The 16600-nt window shown below is 33.6% G+C and overlaps 1 long non-coding RNA gene across 1 annotated transcript; it reads right to left on the reverse strand.

The window, feature by feature from the left end:
- Positions 1-768: 768 nt before the first annotated feature.
- LOC141378242 (uncharacterized) lies at positions 769-14214 on the reverse strand. Its single transcript, XR_012392253.1, has 2 exons — positions 13719-14214; positions 769-2303 (listed from the first exon to the last, which is right to left on the reverse strand). It is a non-coding gene; the product is annotated as an uncharacterized lncRNA (long non-coding RNA).
- Positions 14215-16600: the final 2386 nt, after the last annotated feature.

Genomic DNA, 16600 nt, shown 5'->3' on the forward strand with positions numbered 1-16600 from the left:
ACGTTACTTTGAAGAAATTTCCTGTGCAAGTTTTTGCACACCTCTTTTAAGAGTAAATGTAATGTGTGGAATTGAGTCAAATTTGCTTAACTAAGTGAAGTAGCTAAATTATGTAAGAATAACAGTTTGTTAATTATTTATTTACAATTTGCAATACTCTGTTTCAAGTACATTTTACTCTTTATTTTTGTACATTTTATTTAATCTAGCAGTGATAAACGTTATGCTTAAAACATTACTAATAATTAGAAGTAAAAGTAATTATGCAAAAGTTACTATTAATCTATATGATAACATACGTTTGCAACAGAGATAATTACAAATCCAACCAACCAAGACAACATCAATACTTGGAACATAACACACAGTGATTTTTACTGTGTTTTGTAGTCTGGATGTGTCATTATGAATAGAAAATTGACTCTAGATGTCGTAAAACAGCAAGTTATTGCACCTAATAATGAAAGCAACTGGACAACTATCCCAGAGAGAGCATGATGCGAGCACCAGTATCAAAAAGCTGAGTAGGCTTTACTTAATTTTAGTACTTGGATTTTTTCCTTAAATAATCACTGTAAACATAACGACTACTGGTGTAACGGATCACATACTCTCAGTTCGGATCACATTATGATTTTTAGTCATGCATCGGACCTTTTTCAGATCAGCCAAAAAGTTTATTACAGAAATAGTGTTAGTATGAATAATCAATAAACACCACGTTTTGGCACCTATTTCAGATCAGCCAAAAAGGGGAGGAGACAAATGTAATTTTCTTTCTATTTATTACAAAAACAGTACTGCAAGAACAACTTTCAACAAACACAACTTAGAAGCTATAATTTTATCAAAAATAAAATGAAGAAATAATCAGCTGAATAAAAATAAATAGTAAAATATTCGGTACTGTGAAAAATTCACTGTTACTAATTGCTGATAATGCTAAATGTATAAATTTAACATTATAATTTGAACAATCCGTATTTATTTTAGTCTCATTTTTAATAAATGATTCAGTTATTCACTCATAAAACTTTGTTTAATTGTTAGATGTGTCATTTCTGAAGAATTATTTAGTGGCATATTTTTGATGGTTTCCCAGAGATGGGTTGCGGCTGGAAGGGCATCCGCTGCATAAAAACTTGCTGAATAAGTTGGTGGTTCCTTCTGCTGTGGCGACCCCAGATTAATAAAGGGACTATGCAGACAAGAAAATGAATGAATGAATGAATATTTTTGATGGCTGGTTACCGCAGCCTATTGGTTAAATGAAATTGCTGCCTACAACTTTTATTTTTGAGTGTAAAAGTCAATGCATATGATGGTGATTTAAATCTTTTTTTTTTTATCTAAACTATAAACTGTTATCCCAGTACTTCTGTCTTATTTGACTGTTTGTAACTTGTAAAAATGTTTGCGTCTTTCAAACACAGATTTGAATGCAGTGATTCGAAGGATTAATAAACATATGCAAATCACCATCATTTATGTATAATTTATATTGCATTGTTGTTGAGATTCAGATTTTTTTAATGATTCATCTTGCAGCATACACTGAATGCATTAATGCAGGCTAAACAAGTAGTGACTGAAAACACCCTTAATAACCTAAGAAACCCACCACATCCTGAATAACCCACCACAACTTCTTCTGTCATCATTATATTTTACTGGAAAGCCAAAATGCTTTCATACATGTGATGTTAATGATGAGAGAGGTGATCTTTCTGTGATTGTTACAAATTTATGATTAATCTACAAGTAAAAAAATATATATTAATCAGAGGTTAACGTATGTTTCAAATTGCGGGTTGTGATTTGTACGAATCACCGATCAACCACGATCCGTTACACCCCTAATAACAAATAATTCCATTCAAAATATTCATTTTTTAGGTTTAAGCACCAATTTCTATAAGCTTGAATTGAGCACTTCTATATAAATGTGTGAGAATCACTTGTATGAACTAAACTAATTCAGACAAGCATGTTTTTTTTTCTGTAGCGTTTACTAAATCATAGAATCTCTTTTAAGGATGTTACCTTCAAGTTGCATTCCAACAATCCGTGCTGTTAAATGAATGAAAGTAACTTGACTCTTGTATGATGGATACTGAGAGTGATGAACATCTGGCTTGATATTTAGCGTTCCCCTGTGGATATACAGTAGAACAATCACAGAATGAGATCTGTCAAGAGAATCAGTAATCTGGCTGCGCCGCGTCTCCTCTAACAGAATTAGGTTTTCAGTGTGAAGGTCGTCGCTTTGGCCTTCCAGCTGTTGCATGGCTGATCATGTGAGTCTAATAGAAAAACAAACACATCAATCAAAAGAGTGCATATGGCAATATGTGTCACGTTTAACATACTGCAGGTTAGCTTTTGTTTCCCAAACACAGATTAGCCTACTTGGCTACTAGTTTATGTTTGGGGGTTGTTTACAGTTTGATTCATCTTTGAGCAACAGCAAACAAAAGTTGTCAGATACAATTTAAATAAGTAAAATAGGGTAAAACTAATATATACAGCTGTATATAATTGTCTTCCTAAAAAAAAACATTTATTATGGTTTTATTTTTAAAGGGCACATATTTTACCCCTTTTTCAAGATTTAAGATAAGTCTTTTGTGTCTCCACAATGTGTCTGTAAAGTTTCAGCTCAAAACACCCATCAGATTATTTATCATAGCTTTCAGAATGTTAAAGTTTTCTGCTCTAAACACAATGTGTTCACGTGATTGTCAGAGTGTGCGTCAATTGCTGTAATTCATTACAAACATGCACTGTTTTAAAAACGTTTAAACTTGTAAAACTCATTCTTGATCACATTTGATGATGGTTAATTATCACAGCGAGCTTAAAAGATCTTTTGATCCCATTGCTTTGCACATGTCCTGTCTTGTTGATATGATTATACGCACTACTACAGAGACCTGTTAATTCATGGCTGTCAATCAATTTGGTGGGCCGGGAAACCACACTCCTACATCACGTTGTGGTGGGCCTCAAAATGGGAGGGATTTGGATCCTATTTTAACATCAGGAAATTTTTTAAATAGAGACTTACAGTCTTTATACCCAATATGTCTGTGGACACCCTACCTACACAAAGTTCTGTGCAAACAGCTTACAAAATAGGATTTAATCATAGGTGCCCTTTAAAGATCAAAACAGACATCACTGGTATTCTCGATAACTTGTTTGAACATTAACATAATTATAATTAATGAGTCGAAGAAATTAATATGGTTTTTAGAAATGACACAAAAGTGGCAGTAAAGAGGTCATTTAAAAAGGTAATTTATAGTTACAAAAGATAATATTCATTCTATATTTCCTTTCATGAAATAATCTTGAGAATATGTCCAGCTGTTCCACATCCGAAATATATTACAGTTAAAGCATATTACAACAAGAGAGTGTAATAAAAGCAAAAAATATAAGTGTTTTACTGTAATATTTGATCAAAGGGTAACACTTTGTGTTGATGGTCTATTTGAGTATTAGTAGAGTGTCTGCTTAATGTTTACACTGCTCCTTCAACAGACATTAAACTGACTATAAGAAACGTTGTAAGTACATGTCAACTTACAGTATAATCTAATGAGAATTAGTTGGCATGAAGATGCAATGTAACTTAAATTCAACAAATGGACCATCAAAATAAAGTGATCGCTTCTTTAAAAAACAGTATAAAATAACTTTCCAGCTCTAAACCTTAATTGAAAAGTAGATCATAGTTTCTGTTGCACCCATTTTTGCTCCAAACTGCAAATCATATTTTTATAAAGATACTAAAATACAGTACTATGCATATTTATTATGTGATTTTAAATACGCACATCCATGTGTACAGTATATGTATACACATGCATGTTTATTTATATTTTTAATAACATAGTTTTATATAAATATTAAAACATATTTAAAACCTTTTTAGGGATATACATGTAAGTGTACATGTATGCAATATAGTATATATAGAGGGCACACATTATATATTATGTAAATACAAATTGTTTTATCATAAGAAAGAAACTTAAACAGGTTTAGAACTGCCTGAGGTTGAGCTTTTCGGGTAAACCCCATTGTATTATGTGTAGATACTATGATCGTGATTTATACCTAGTAAATATAGAAGGAACACATTATATATTATGTAAATACAAATTGTTTTTAGCGATTATTCAACATTAATAACAAAACAGTACTATTCTTATATACATGTTCATCTGGATGTCATTTATTTTAGCTAATATATCTAAAGGGTAGTCTGTCGCATTATTCTATCATGTGTTTGAGCTGATTTTTTTAATGAAGACAAAGTTAGTGTTTGTTTTTCCTACTGCGGAGGTCAATGGTTACAGGATTTCAGCATTCTTCAAAATATCTTCTTTTGTGTTCAACACAAGAAAGAAACTTAAACAGGTTTAGAACTGCCTGAGGTTGAGCTTTTTGGGTAAACCCCATAATATTATGAATAGATAGTGATCTATACTGTACATAGTAAATATAGAGGAAACACATTATACATTATGTAAATACAAATTGTTTTTAGCGATTATTCAACATTAATAATAAAACAGTACTATTCTTATATACATGTTCATCTCTATAATGGTTAAAAGTCACAAGATGTCATTTATTTTAGCTACTATATCTAATGGGTTGTCTGTCGCAATATTCTTCTATCATGTGTTTGAGCTGATTTTTCAATGAAGACAAAGTTAATATTTAAACTTTAATCTTGAAAACTTAATTTTTTTTTCTAAATTACTTAACAACTTAATAAAAAATTGTATTGAGAATTAGTCTCTGTGTTAATAATGGGACTGAAAGGGACTGAAACAGGGATATTTAAAGTGAATAGTTCTCCCAAAACTGCAAGTTCTGTCATAATTTAATCATCCTCCACTCGTTCCTCTACTCGTTACCTGTTTGACTTTCCCCCTTCTGTTGAACACAAATGAAAATATTTGGAATAAAGCTAGAAACCTGTAACCATTAAATTAGTATTTGTTTTTCCTGCTGCGGAAGTCAATGGTTACATGATTTCAGCATTATTCAAAATATCTTCTTTTGTGTTCAACAGAAAAAAGAAACTCAAACAGGTTTAGAACTGCCTGAGGATGAGCTTTTTGGGTAAACCCCATAATATTACGAGTAGATATGATAGTGATCCCAATCCAAATCAGAAGCTTAAATGACGTCTTACCGAAGATAGGATTGACCTGAAGAGTGAAAGCTGATGCAGGTAATCACATTCATGTTGATCACTTTCTCATTATTCTGCATAATTTAATGAAGCAATATTCCTTTGTGGCCCTAATGTTATGGTTTTAAATTAGCAACGAAGGCTTGGGCACATCTGTTAAACTGTGAACCTGAGATTTGAATCCACAGCAAATTTGAAGTAGTTTATCATGCAAAAGATACTGTCTTAATGTGATGCATGCCAGTTAGAACTTTTGTCCGGCTTGACACTGCACCGACTCCATGTGCATTTCGCATTTACTAACTTTCATATCACAAACTTCCAAACAAACAATTAACATTGTATGCCATTTCTATCTTGTACACATGATTGTTAAAATACTACAAAATTTTTACAGCAAGAGGTCAAATCATCTTTTTTTGTTAAATAATTTGTGTATTAGGGCTTGATTGTTTGCATAGGTTTATTTTTGATCATTTTCATACAGACCCTTTACTGTATACAGCTCCATATACAATTTAAATAATGTATTTTTAGTGAATAACCAAATATCAACTCAAATAAGTCTTTTACAGACTTGTAATATAATAGTCATCATTGATCATGCCACCCCCATAACGTTTTCTTAACAAATTGAGATAAATAATTATTCCATAAAATAGTTCTCGGCTAATATTGTTGATTGCATGCTGGGTGCAGCCATTGTTCAAGTCGAACGCACCTTCTATGTTTGCACCCTGACACAGTTTTTTAGTTTAAATTAGATCTGAACAAAATATATTTTACCATCTTATTTGAATAACATCACATTAAATAAATAAATGATTTAAAAACGAAGCTATTTAAAATATTTTTTGTAGAGAGATGTTATATCGTAAGAAAATTGTTATCGCAAATTTTTTTTTCATGCAGACCTATATTTTATGTTGTAAAAATGTTGTATAAATGCAATATACTCATGCTTTATTCCCTATGCCATGCTTATATGATACTACAAGCCAAGTATTTTGATATTGCTCATGACTTAACATTAGACCAAACTCTCTGAGCTCATAACTTTGCGCCAGACTTTGCACCAGTCATACAGACTTAAGTTTGGGCTCATTTAACCCAGACTACCAATCTGCCAATCACTGATTACCTTTCAACTTACTATTTATGCTAGAACCATGCTAATGTTAGCAACTGCCTAGCAACTACTCCGAACACCTTAGCAACCACCAACTGTAACAACACCTTAGCAACCACCTACCGTAGCAATGCCTTAGCAATGGCCTAGCAACAGCTCAGAACACCCTAGCATCCACCTAGCAACACCTTAGCAGCTACCTAACAACGCCTTAGCCACCACTCAGAACACCCTAGCAACTGCCTAGCAACACCTTAGCAACAACCTTGAACACCTTATCAACCACTCAGAACACCTTAGCAACCGCCTAGCAACATCTTAGAAACCACCTAGAACGCTCAAGCAACTGCCTTAGCAACCACTTAGAACAACCAAACAGGTCAATTTTTTCAGTTATTTTAACTACTGCATGTGGTTACGTGACCTCGCTTGGTTAAGGCTGATTTATACTTCTACGATGAGTGCTGGCTTCTTGCAGTCACATACCTCCAGGCCTTTAAAAAAATGTAACTACACGTTACACGTTGTTATTTATTTTCTTTTTTTAAATTGAGGGTTTTAGGCAATATGTATTTTAATTTCAGTTGTTCAGCATTGATGTTCACTTTTTATTCAAAAATCTTTCACTTGTAATATGTGAGCATTTTACTGTCCATAACTTGTCAGTGAACTATGAGAGCAAAAAAATAAACAAAGTAATCTGTCATTAATCGTAATCAAGTTAAAATGTTAATTGAGATTTTGATTTTAGGCCAAATTGCCCAACCCTACACGCAAATGATAAACTTTCAATCCATTATGTTTGAACTACTACATAAACATATTATTTTTCCGTTTTCTTCTTCTTAGACTATTTTAAGAACACATCTCCTTCTAGATCATTCATACTGCAACCACCAAACTAGCCCCAAACCTCCAAACTATACTGAATTAAGTCGCTATATCTTGCTGCCAAACTCTCTGACCTTATAACTTTACACCAGACTTTCATACATACTTAAGGTTGGGTTAATTTAACCCAGACTAGCGATCTGTCAATCACAGATGACCTTTTAACTTTTTAACCATACCCTAGCAACCACTTACAGCACCTTAGCAACTGTCTCATAGACTTCCATTATAAAATCTGCCATTGAATTTACATTGGACATACTAACAACATACCAATCCATATTAGAAACATACTTATCATACTAGAAACATAGTAACAAGCATACTAGAAACATGCTAATTTATGCTAGAAACATGCTAGCAACATGTTTCAAAAAATATTGCCCAGTCCTCCACGCAAATAATAAACTTTAAATCCATTATGTCTAAACTCCGCTTTAACACAACAAATATCATGTGTTTTAAACTGTGGCTTCTGGTCAACTCTAATCCTAATATATAAATTTAACATTGCATGTCCTATGATATCGATATGCATATCGATGCTAAAATGATACATTGTGCGGTCCTATTATCTTCTGTATGATGATAACTATATTTGGATCGACTCAGCCAACAATAACATCGAACCTGCTGCTGCTTTGGGTTTCCCCAAAGGAAAATAAAATGGAAATTCCCAACAGAAAATGCAAATGCTTTTGTGTGCACAAGACCCTTCATAGACAAGAGGAGACAGGAAAAATCCATTGCACTAAATAAAGAGTTGTCATCTTCTGACGTGCATTTTATAAGTCTGTATCTGTGAGGTTTGAAATCAGAAGACTGGAACAGTGACATCTAGTTTAGTTAGAGATTAAGCAAGTATGGATTGGGGAGAAGTTTAAATAAGAGAGCTTTAAATAAATGATAATAAATAAGGGTTGGACGGGAGGTGGATCCACTCTGGTGCCGTCTCTCATCCGTAATCCTCCAGCTTCATACAATATGGATTATAAAACTACAAGAGCCACAGCTAGTCAGGCTCCCTGCCAGGAGACAGATAAACAGAATGAGAGAGGAAGAACGAGAGAGATGGATGCTGTTTTTAGTTAGCCAATACCTGTTAATGGTATTTAATAGCTGGAGAAGAGATCTTGAAGATCAGTCGCTGCCTGAGAGAGCCTCGAATAACCTTTCCATATTTTAGAGGATTAGTCGGCAGTAAAACAAAGCCCATATGCCACCGTGATTTAAGGATCTTGTGTGCCATTGACAAGGTCTAGTTGTGTGGTTGTTAAAGGGATACTTCACCCAAAAATGACCAATTGCAGTTAACATACTCAGCTTCAAGCTTTTTTTCATCAGTGGAAGATTAAAGACATGTGGATAAAACTGTGTGGTCTATTGTAAAGAGCTAAAATTGGTCCCAAAAGTAATACATTTACAAAACAAAAATCTCAATTTACATCTTTAAAAGCCACTTTGTAATTTCAAAACACGATTCACAAACACTTAAAGTATTTTTGAGGCTTGTTCAGACAACTATTATTTCAAGAGTTCACACTTAGCTGATGATTGATTATAAAGCTTGTTTGGCATGCTGTTTCAGGAAAGAGCCTTGTGCTCATAAGATCATCGAGCCCGGGGCTCCCTCCCGTTTGCATGGCGAGAGGGGGGTTCAAGCTGAGGTTGATCTCCAGAACTCCACTGCTGTAGTAGCTAATAAATAGATAATAAATGCTCTTAAGAGATAGATAACTAATTACTAGGAGCATGTCTATGGTGCTGATTTGGATTAGTCAATTAACTTAAGTTGCATGGTTTTGGATGGCGGTAAGAAACCGGGGACCCTGGGGAAACACGGGGAGAACGTGTACACTCCGCACAGAAAAGTTGGCTGGCTTGGTAAGGATAGAACCATTAACGTTCTTGCTGTGAGGCAACAGTGTTAACCACTGGGCCACTGTGCCACCCATCTAGGAAAGGATGAGGAGTAGGGGTGGAATGGGGGATTCTTCAAAACGAAGATGGCTGTTATATGGAACTTAGGGTATTTATAGTAGTTTAGGAATCGTCTGATTGGTGATTGATAAATTGAATAATGCAGGACCGGCTGCAAGCGATCATAAGCATGTGATCCTCTCGAAATTATTTATTCATTCATTTTCTTGTCGGCTTAGTCCCTTTATTAATCCAGGGTCGCCACAGCGGAATGAACCGCCAACTTATCCAGCAAGTTTTTACGCAGCGGATGCCCTTCCAGCTGCAACCCATCTCTGGGAAACATCCACACACACATTCACACACACACTATGGACAATTTAACCTACCCAATTCACCTGTACCGCATGTCTTTGGACTGTGGGGTAAACTGGAGCACACAAAGAAAAGCCACGCAAAGGCAGGGAGAACATGCAAACTTCACACAGAAACGCCAATGGTAACATGAAACAATATCAAACATGTTCTGTGCCAGGTCCGGTAAAACATGAACGCACCTTTCCCTTAAAACGCTAGTAGAGTGTGTGAGGGACTGATCATGACTGAAGCTGAGTATACATTATTGAGCAAACGTTCTGGAGAATAATGCAATAATCTACCCTGCAACGGGGGATTCGGGGCTCTTTAATCAATTTGTGTTGGGACAACATGAAGGTATTGTGTTGAACCCTGCAAATGCATCTTACCTAAAAAAATTGTAACTATATGCAAACATATTTATGATGATGTTACATGTTTATGAATCCTCTAATCTGCATTTGCAAACTGTCTCGTGTGGGGACTCCTAAATATCTTTCTTTTCTTTTTTTGTGCTGTTTGGCCAATCACAGGTAGCTTTAAATTTACCAATCAAAATGCTCCTTACTGAAGACTCGAAGACTCAAGAAGCTCAGTGTTCTGGGATTATATTAAAATACATTTTAATGGGTCATCTTATTTTTTTAGCTTAGAAATTTAATTACAGTTTCTACAAAAGTATGATTTATTTTGTTTGCATAAAGTACAACAATCTGGTTAGGCTGCTGATTTTATAATATGCTAACTGTTATGTAACATATTGCTTTATAAGACTTAAGTGCATCTAGTTTCAGTTAACAATCTAATATTGTACTGAATTAAAATAGTCTCCTACATGTTAGATTTTACTCCAATCTCGAAATATAATTCTAGAGTATTCATGTAATGTAAATCTTTGATATGGTTTACCCTCCAGCAGGTGAAAAGGTATTTAGGAAATTTGGAAAAAAATCCTTATAAACTGTATAATTTGTGACATTTTTTAAAAGGATGAGTAGATTAATTCAGTCCTTTAAAGCTCTCATCTACACAACATACATCCGAAACAAAATAGTAGACAAAGCAACCCCCACATTCTCACATTCATACTCTACGACCAGTTAAGTTTATTCAATTGACCAATAGTGCATGTCTTTGGAAACCGCACCCGAAGGAAACCCTCGAGGGAAACCCACGAGAGAAAACATACAAACTGACCCAGCTGGGACTCGAACCAGCAACTTTCTTGTTGTGAGGCGACAGTGATAACCACTGAGCCACTGTGTCGGTCTTGTAAAAAATACTTTTATTTACTACGTTATTTACAATATATAAACAATAATGGATTCTCAGAAGGGTCAGGGTTTTTTAAAAAAACTGTGTTGAATTGTACCTTCACAAGGCAATAAACACTTGAATCATGCCATCAAAACAAATAAAGTGGTACATGCTTTATGTGCGCTATCATTAAGATATGTTATCTTTGATGATATATTTGAATGAAAATCGTTTGCCTCAAAGACCTACTTTAATTTTCCAGTTCCTGTTAACCATGGCCTTTGGTGTCAATGATTTATTCATGCATATAAAACATTGATTTATGAGTAGCTGTTTTAAGTTGCTTTGACCATGTGTGCAAATGAGTTAAATAAAAAAAATTTATAAAAAAAAAAAAATATATATATATATGTATATATATATTGAATTTAGTTTTTTATTTTTAGATTATTATTATTATTATTAGGTATACTATATTGTTTTGTTAATGTTTTCTCGTTTTCCTTTTTATGTTCTATATTATTATAAGTGTTTTATTGTATGATTGTAATATTAATATTATATAAATATTATTATTACTATTTTGTTATTTATTTAATTTTATAATGTTTTCTATTCAAATATGTTTTTTAATAAATTTTAATATTATTTATAGTAATATTTTAGTGCTTTCAAGTTTAAATTAACAACGATAAGATGTAACTTTTAGCTACTAGCAGAAGTAAAATAAGTTATATTTTATTATTATAATTTAGACAGATATTTCTGTGTGGAGTTTGCAGGTGCTCCGGTTTCCCCCACAGTCCAAAGACATGCAGTACTGGTGAATTGGGTAAGCTAAATTGTCAATAGTGTATGAGTGTGAATGAGTGTGTATGGATGTTTCCTAGAGATGGGTTGCAGATGGAAGGGTATCCGCTGCGTAAAACATATGCTGGATAGGTTGTCGGCTCATTCCACTGTGGCAACCCCAGATTAGTAAAAGGACTAAGCTGCAAAGAAAATGAATGAATGAATTTTTGACAGATTTTATAACATCTATTTTAGTAGGCGGACTACGCCGTATGCTTAAATCAACAGATTGTTGCTGGTGTGAATGGTCTGAACATGCTCTGTCTAGTCCCATCTGAATAATGCTATATTTATGAGCAGGCATATGTTTGGGCAAGCACATGCTAAGACTGTGTGTGAGCACATCCATGCAAATGGCCAGCCAATTGTTCGCATTCACATGCATGTGAGCGCATACACACACAGAGTCTGGGCTCACGCGGATAAATAGCTTGTGTGCAAAGTGCATCTCAGGCTTGGTATATGATGCAGTGAATTTTCTTGTAAAAATTATTCATTCATCTATTAATTTTCTTTTTGGCTTATTCTCTTTATTGATCAAGGATCGCCACAGCGGAATGAACCACCAACTTATCCAGCATATGTTTTACGCAGCGGATGCCCTTCCAGCTGCAACCCATCTATGAGAAACACCCATACACTTTCATTCACACGCATACACATACTTGACAATTTAGCTTACCCAATTCACCTATAGCGCATGTCTTTGGACTGTGGGGGAAACTGGAGCACCTGGAGGAAACCCACATGAACATGCAAAGTCCATACAGAAAGGCCAACTGACCCGGCCGAGGCTCGAACTAGCGACCTTCTTGCTGTGAGGTGACCCCTTTGTGAAAATTACTGAAGCTTTATTCACAAAATGTGTTACTTAATTTAACAACATTTTTGTGTATTATTGTACATAAAAGCTCTGAATTAACGAATGTTTGGTACCAATTACATTTTAAAAGGATTATACAGCACAATAGGTAACACTTTATAATAAGATCTCATTAGTAAACAGTAGTAGGCAGTAACTAATATCAAAAGTGATCAATAGCAACATTTGTTAAAGTTATTTAAAAATTATTTAATCTATTAAAAAAGCTATGAAGTTATTATATATTAGGACATGACCATTAAAAGTGACACAGTGAATAGCACGTTCGCCTCACAGCAAGATGGTCGCTGATTCGAGCCTTGGCTGGGTCAGTTGGCTATTTTGTGTGAAGGTTGCATGTTCTCCCATCCACGACTCTGGATTTCCTGGATTTACATGTTTGCCCCTGAGTTGACCGTTGCTTGCCGGACCATTCTCCTAAATAACCATGCATTTGAATCCGCACTCATTTGTTAGTATCCCTTCACATAACAATTAGATTAATACATGCTATTTTTCATCAGTTTCATTTAATTAACTTATGTTAACAAATGGAGCTACAGTTAAAGTCAGAATTATTAGCCCCCCTGTTATTTTTTCCCCCCAATTTGTTTAACGGAGAGAATATTTTTTCAACACATTTCTAAACATAATAGTTTTAATAACTCACTTCTAATAACTGATTTATTTGATCTTTGCCATGATGACTGACGATTGAAAAAATATAGCTTAAAGGGGCTAATAATTTTGACCTTAAAATGTTTTTAAAAATTAAAAACTGATTTTATTCTAGCTGAAATAAAACAAATAAGACTTCTTCCAAAAGAAAAAATATTATCAGACATACTGCGAAAATTTCCTTGCTCTGTTAAACATTATTTGGGAAATATTAAAAAAATAAGAAAAACATCAAAGGTTCAACTTCAACTGCATATTGAAAGGTGTTAAAGACCAAAGTTATATAAAGAATCAGAACATTTTCAGTTCATACCTCGACCATGTTATATAGGCCAGATTAACATGAACATAGCCATAGCCTTAATCAATAGCCCAGTGTTGTGATAAACAATGCTTAAACAACCATTTGAATAAAGAGCTCTAATAAATGTTGAAACAAAAGTTATTTGCAGAATTGGTCATGATTAAAATATCATGCATGTTCAATAACATCACAATATGTTGCATTTTTCAAACTCAGCACATGTCCACTCAGCACTGTTTGCAGAAGAGATTACCTGTTGCTATGCAGTATAGGTGATTCGTCTTGTTGCTAATAGCAACCTCTTCCTGACTGAGCGAGCATGGATAAATTCAGAAAGGCTCTTGGTTGAGTCGAGTGGTCTGTTTGGTTTGTGCTTGTGAAAGACGCGCCTCGAGCCACGGCCGAACCATCAGGATGGGTCAAGCATGAAAATGTTCGCTTATATAATTTTGTTGTCCCTCCTGTGGGCAAGAAAGCATTTCTGGGGTGTGACCTCCACCTAGTGGTCAGAAATGGCATGTGTTTTGGAGAACGATCTGTTTTGTTTTCTTGTAATGACTGTAAAATGATGTGAGCTCTGTGTTGTTTGTAGAGATGACAGAAGTGGAGCCGGTGTTGGATTTCGCCTCATCGGGACGCTCTGGTCGTCGTAATGCACTGCCGGATATCCTGGGCTCTCCTGTTGGAGTCCCACCTGACCTGCCGCTAAAACTGGCAGAACTGTCCCTCACAGGTGTCTTTCATCATTTCTGCATAGAATTACAAAATGATAACGCATATACAGGAGTCTAAAAATACACTGTAAATGTAATAACAAAAAGTGTTGACGACAAATATTTATGTTGCTTTACTCATTTTAATAAGTTGAGAAGACAAAAAAAGTTAATTTGATTCACCTAAAAAGAAATATTAGTCAGCAAGAAATGTTTACAGTGTAATAGTAATGGCTGAATTATAAACTAATATTTAATGTTATAAATAATAATAATAATAATAATAATAATAATAATAATAATGAAAATCATATATAATATAATAACTTATTGTAAAAGTTTAATAAGTGAAATTATTTTAAAATGTGTGTGTGTGTGTGTGTGTGTGTGTGTGTGTGTGTGTGTGTGTGTGTGTGTGTGTGTGTTTATATGTATAGTTGAAGTCTGAATTATTAGCTCTCCTGTTTATTTTTCCCTCTAATTTCTATTTAACGGACAGAAGTTTTTTTTCAACACATTTTTAAACAATAGTTTTAATTACTCATTTCTAATAACGGATTTATTTTATCTTTGCCATGATGACAGTAAATAATATTTTGCTAGATATTTTTCAAAACATCTACACAGCTTAAAGTGACATTTAAAAACTTAACTAGGTTAATTAGGTTAACTAGGCAGGTTATGTATAACGATGGTTTGATCTGTAGACTAATGAAAACAAATATCGCTTAAAGGGGCTAATAATTTTTTACCTTAAAATGGTGTTTAAAAATAAAAACTGCTTATTTTCTAGCCGAAATAAAACAAATAAAACTTTCTCCAGAAGAAAAAATATTGTCAGACATATTCTTTTGCAAATTTCTTTGCTAAACATCAATTGGGAAATATTTAAAAAAGAAAAAAATCAAAAGGGGGCTAATAATTCTGACTTCAACTGTATATACACACATACAACCAGTACACACATACAGTACACACACACACACACACACACACACACACACAAACTTTTTCTTGTAAAAATCCTAAACGGTCAAGTACATTTGGGAAAGTCAACCAAGTAACTATTGCAAAAATAATAAATAAATTGAAAAATAATATGACTAGATTTACAAAGTATTTAACTAAAAGATTGAAACAGTTTATATATATAGGTCATTATTCAAACTGTATATAAATATATTGTTCATTAACCCTTATGTACTGTTGGGGATGTTGTCATCCACTCTGGGATAATTTTGAGTATTAATTTGGCCATAACGTTTTCTGTGTTTCAGCTAGCAGAATGATTTATTGGTGGTAAATCTTATTTTGACACATACTATTTTGAGAAAATGCTTTAATTAAAAAAAAAAATCAAAGCTAAATCAAACCACTGTAAAAATGCCTCTGATAAGTATGTATTTATTTTGCATAAATCTGTTAATCAACCTCAGGTATGATCAAAACTCAGAAAATTACAGGATGTCGCTGATTTGGTGAAAAAAAATTATTTTTTCTCTCTAATTTACTGTTGGTGGCTGTTTTTGCCTCATTGACTTCCATTATGAGCACTTTTTTATTGCAAATCTATAACACCATATAATCATGCATTTTTGATTATATGGTGTATAACAGCAAATTCAAGTGTGTGTTTGTGTGTCTGTAAGTGTGTCAGAGTAACCTTTACGCACTAATCTTGATGTGTCTGAGAAAATCAAAATATGCATCTCAGCTCTCAAAATTACATGGAGTAAACAAAAACAAGGACTGTGTATTTCTGCACCGTCAAATGTGGTTATAATGGAAGTCAATGGGGTAAAAACAGCCACCAACAAAAGATTAGGGAGAAAAGGTGAAAATCTAACTACGTATCAAAGCCAATTCTGTAACCAATCATTCACATAACTAAGACTGTGATAAAAGGTGAAAAAATCCACTCCACAATTACTTTTTATATTGAAAATATGTCATTTTGTGTTTTCTTTTCACCAAATGAGTGACATCATTTGTAAACTTGGCAATTAAAGTGTTGAAATACTGTAATGTTTAAAATCGATTTAGTACTTTTGATCAGGACTGAGGTTGATTAACAGATTTATGCAAAAGAAATTGAATAAAATATTTACCTGATGTTGTTTTTACAGCAGTTTCATTCAGTGGATGTTTTCATCTCTAACATAATAAAAGGGTGGTCAATTTGAACATTGCACAAGGGGTAAAAAAAAAGCAAATATCTGCAATATCTGCAAAACACAAAATATTTGATTATTTAATATTCCAATATTGAATATTTAAATATTGAATATTTATTAAAGTATTAAAGCATTGTTTTAAGAATTATTTTGTAAATCAATGCAATATGATATCACTAAAACTTGCAAATATGCAATGCACATTTTTTGTCAAAACCATAAAACTATCACAGATTAAAATGTTATCA

This window comes from Danio rerio, chromosome 16 (genome assembly GCF_049306965.1).
Source record: "Danio rerio strain Tuebingen ecotype United States chromosome 16, GRCz12tu, whole genome shotgun sequence".
In the NCBI taxonomy this organism is placed as follows: domain Eukaryota; kingdom Metazoa; phylum Chordata; class Actinopteri; order Cypriniformes; family Danionidae; genus Danio; species Danio rerio.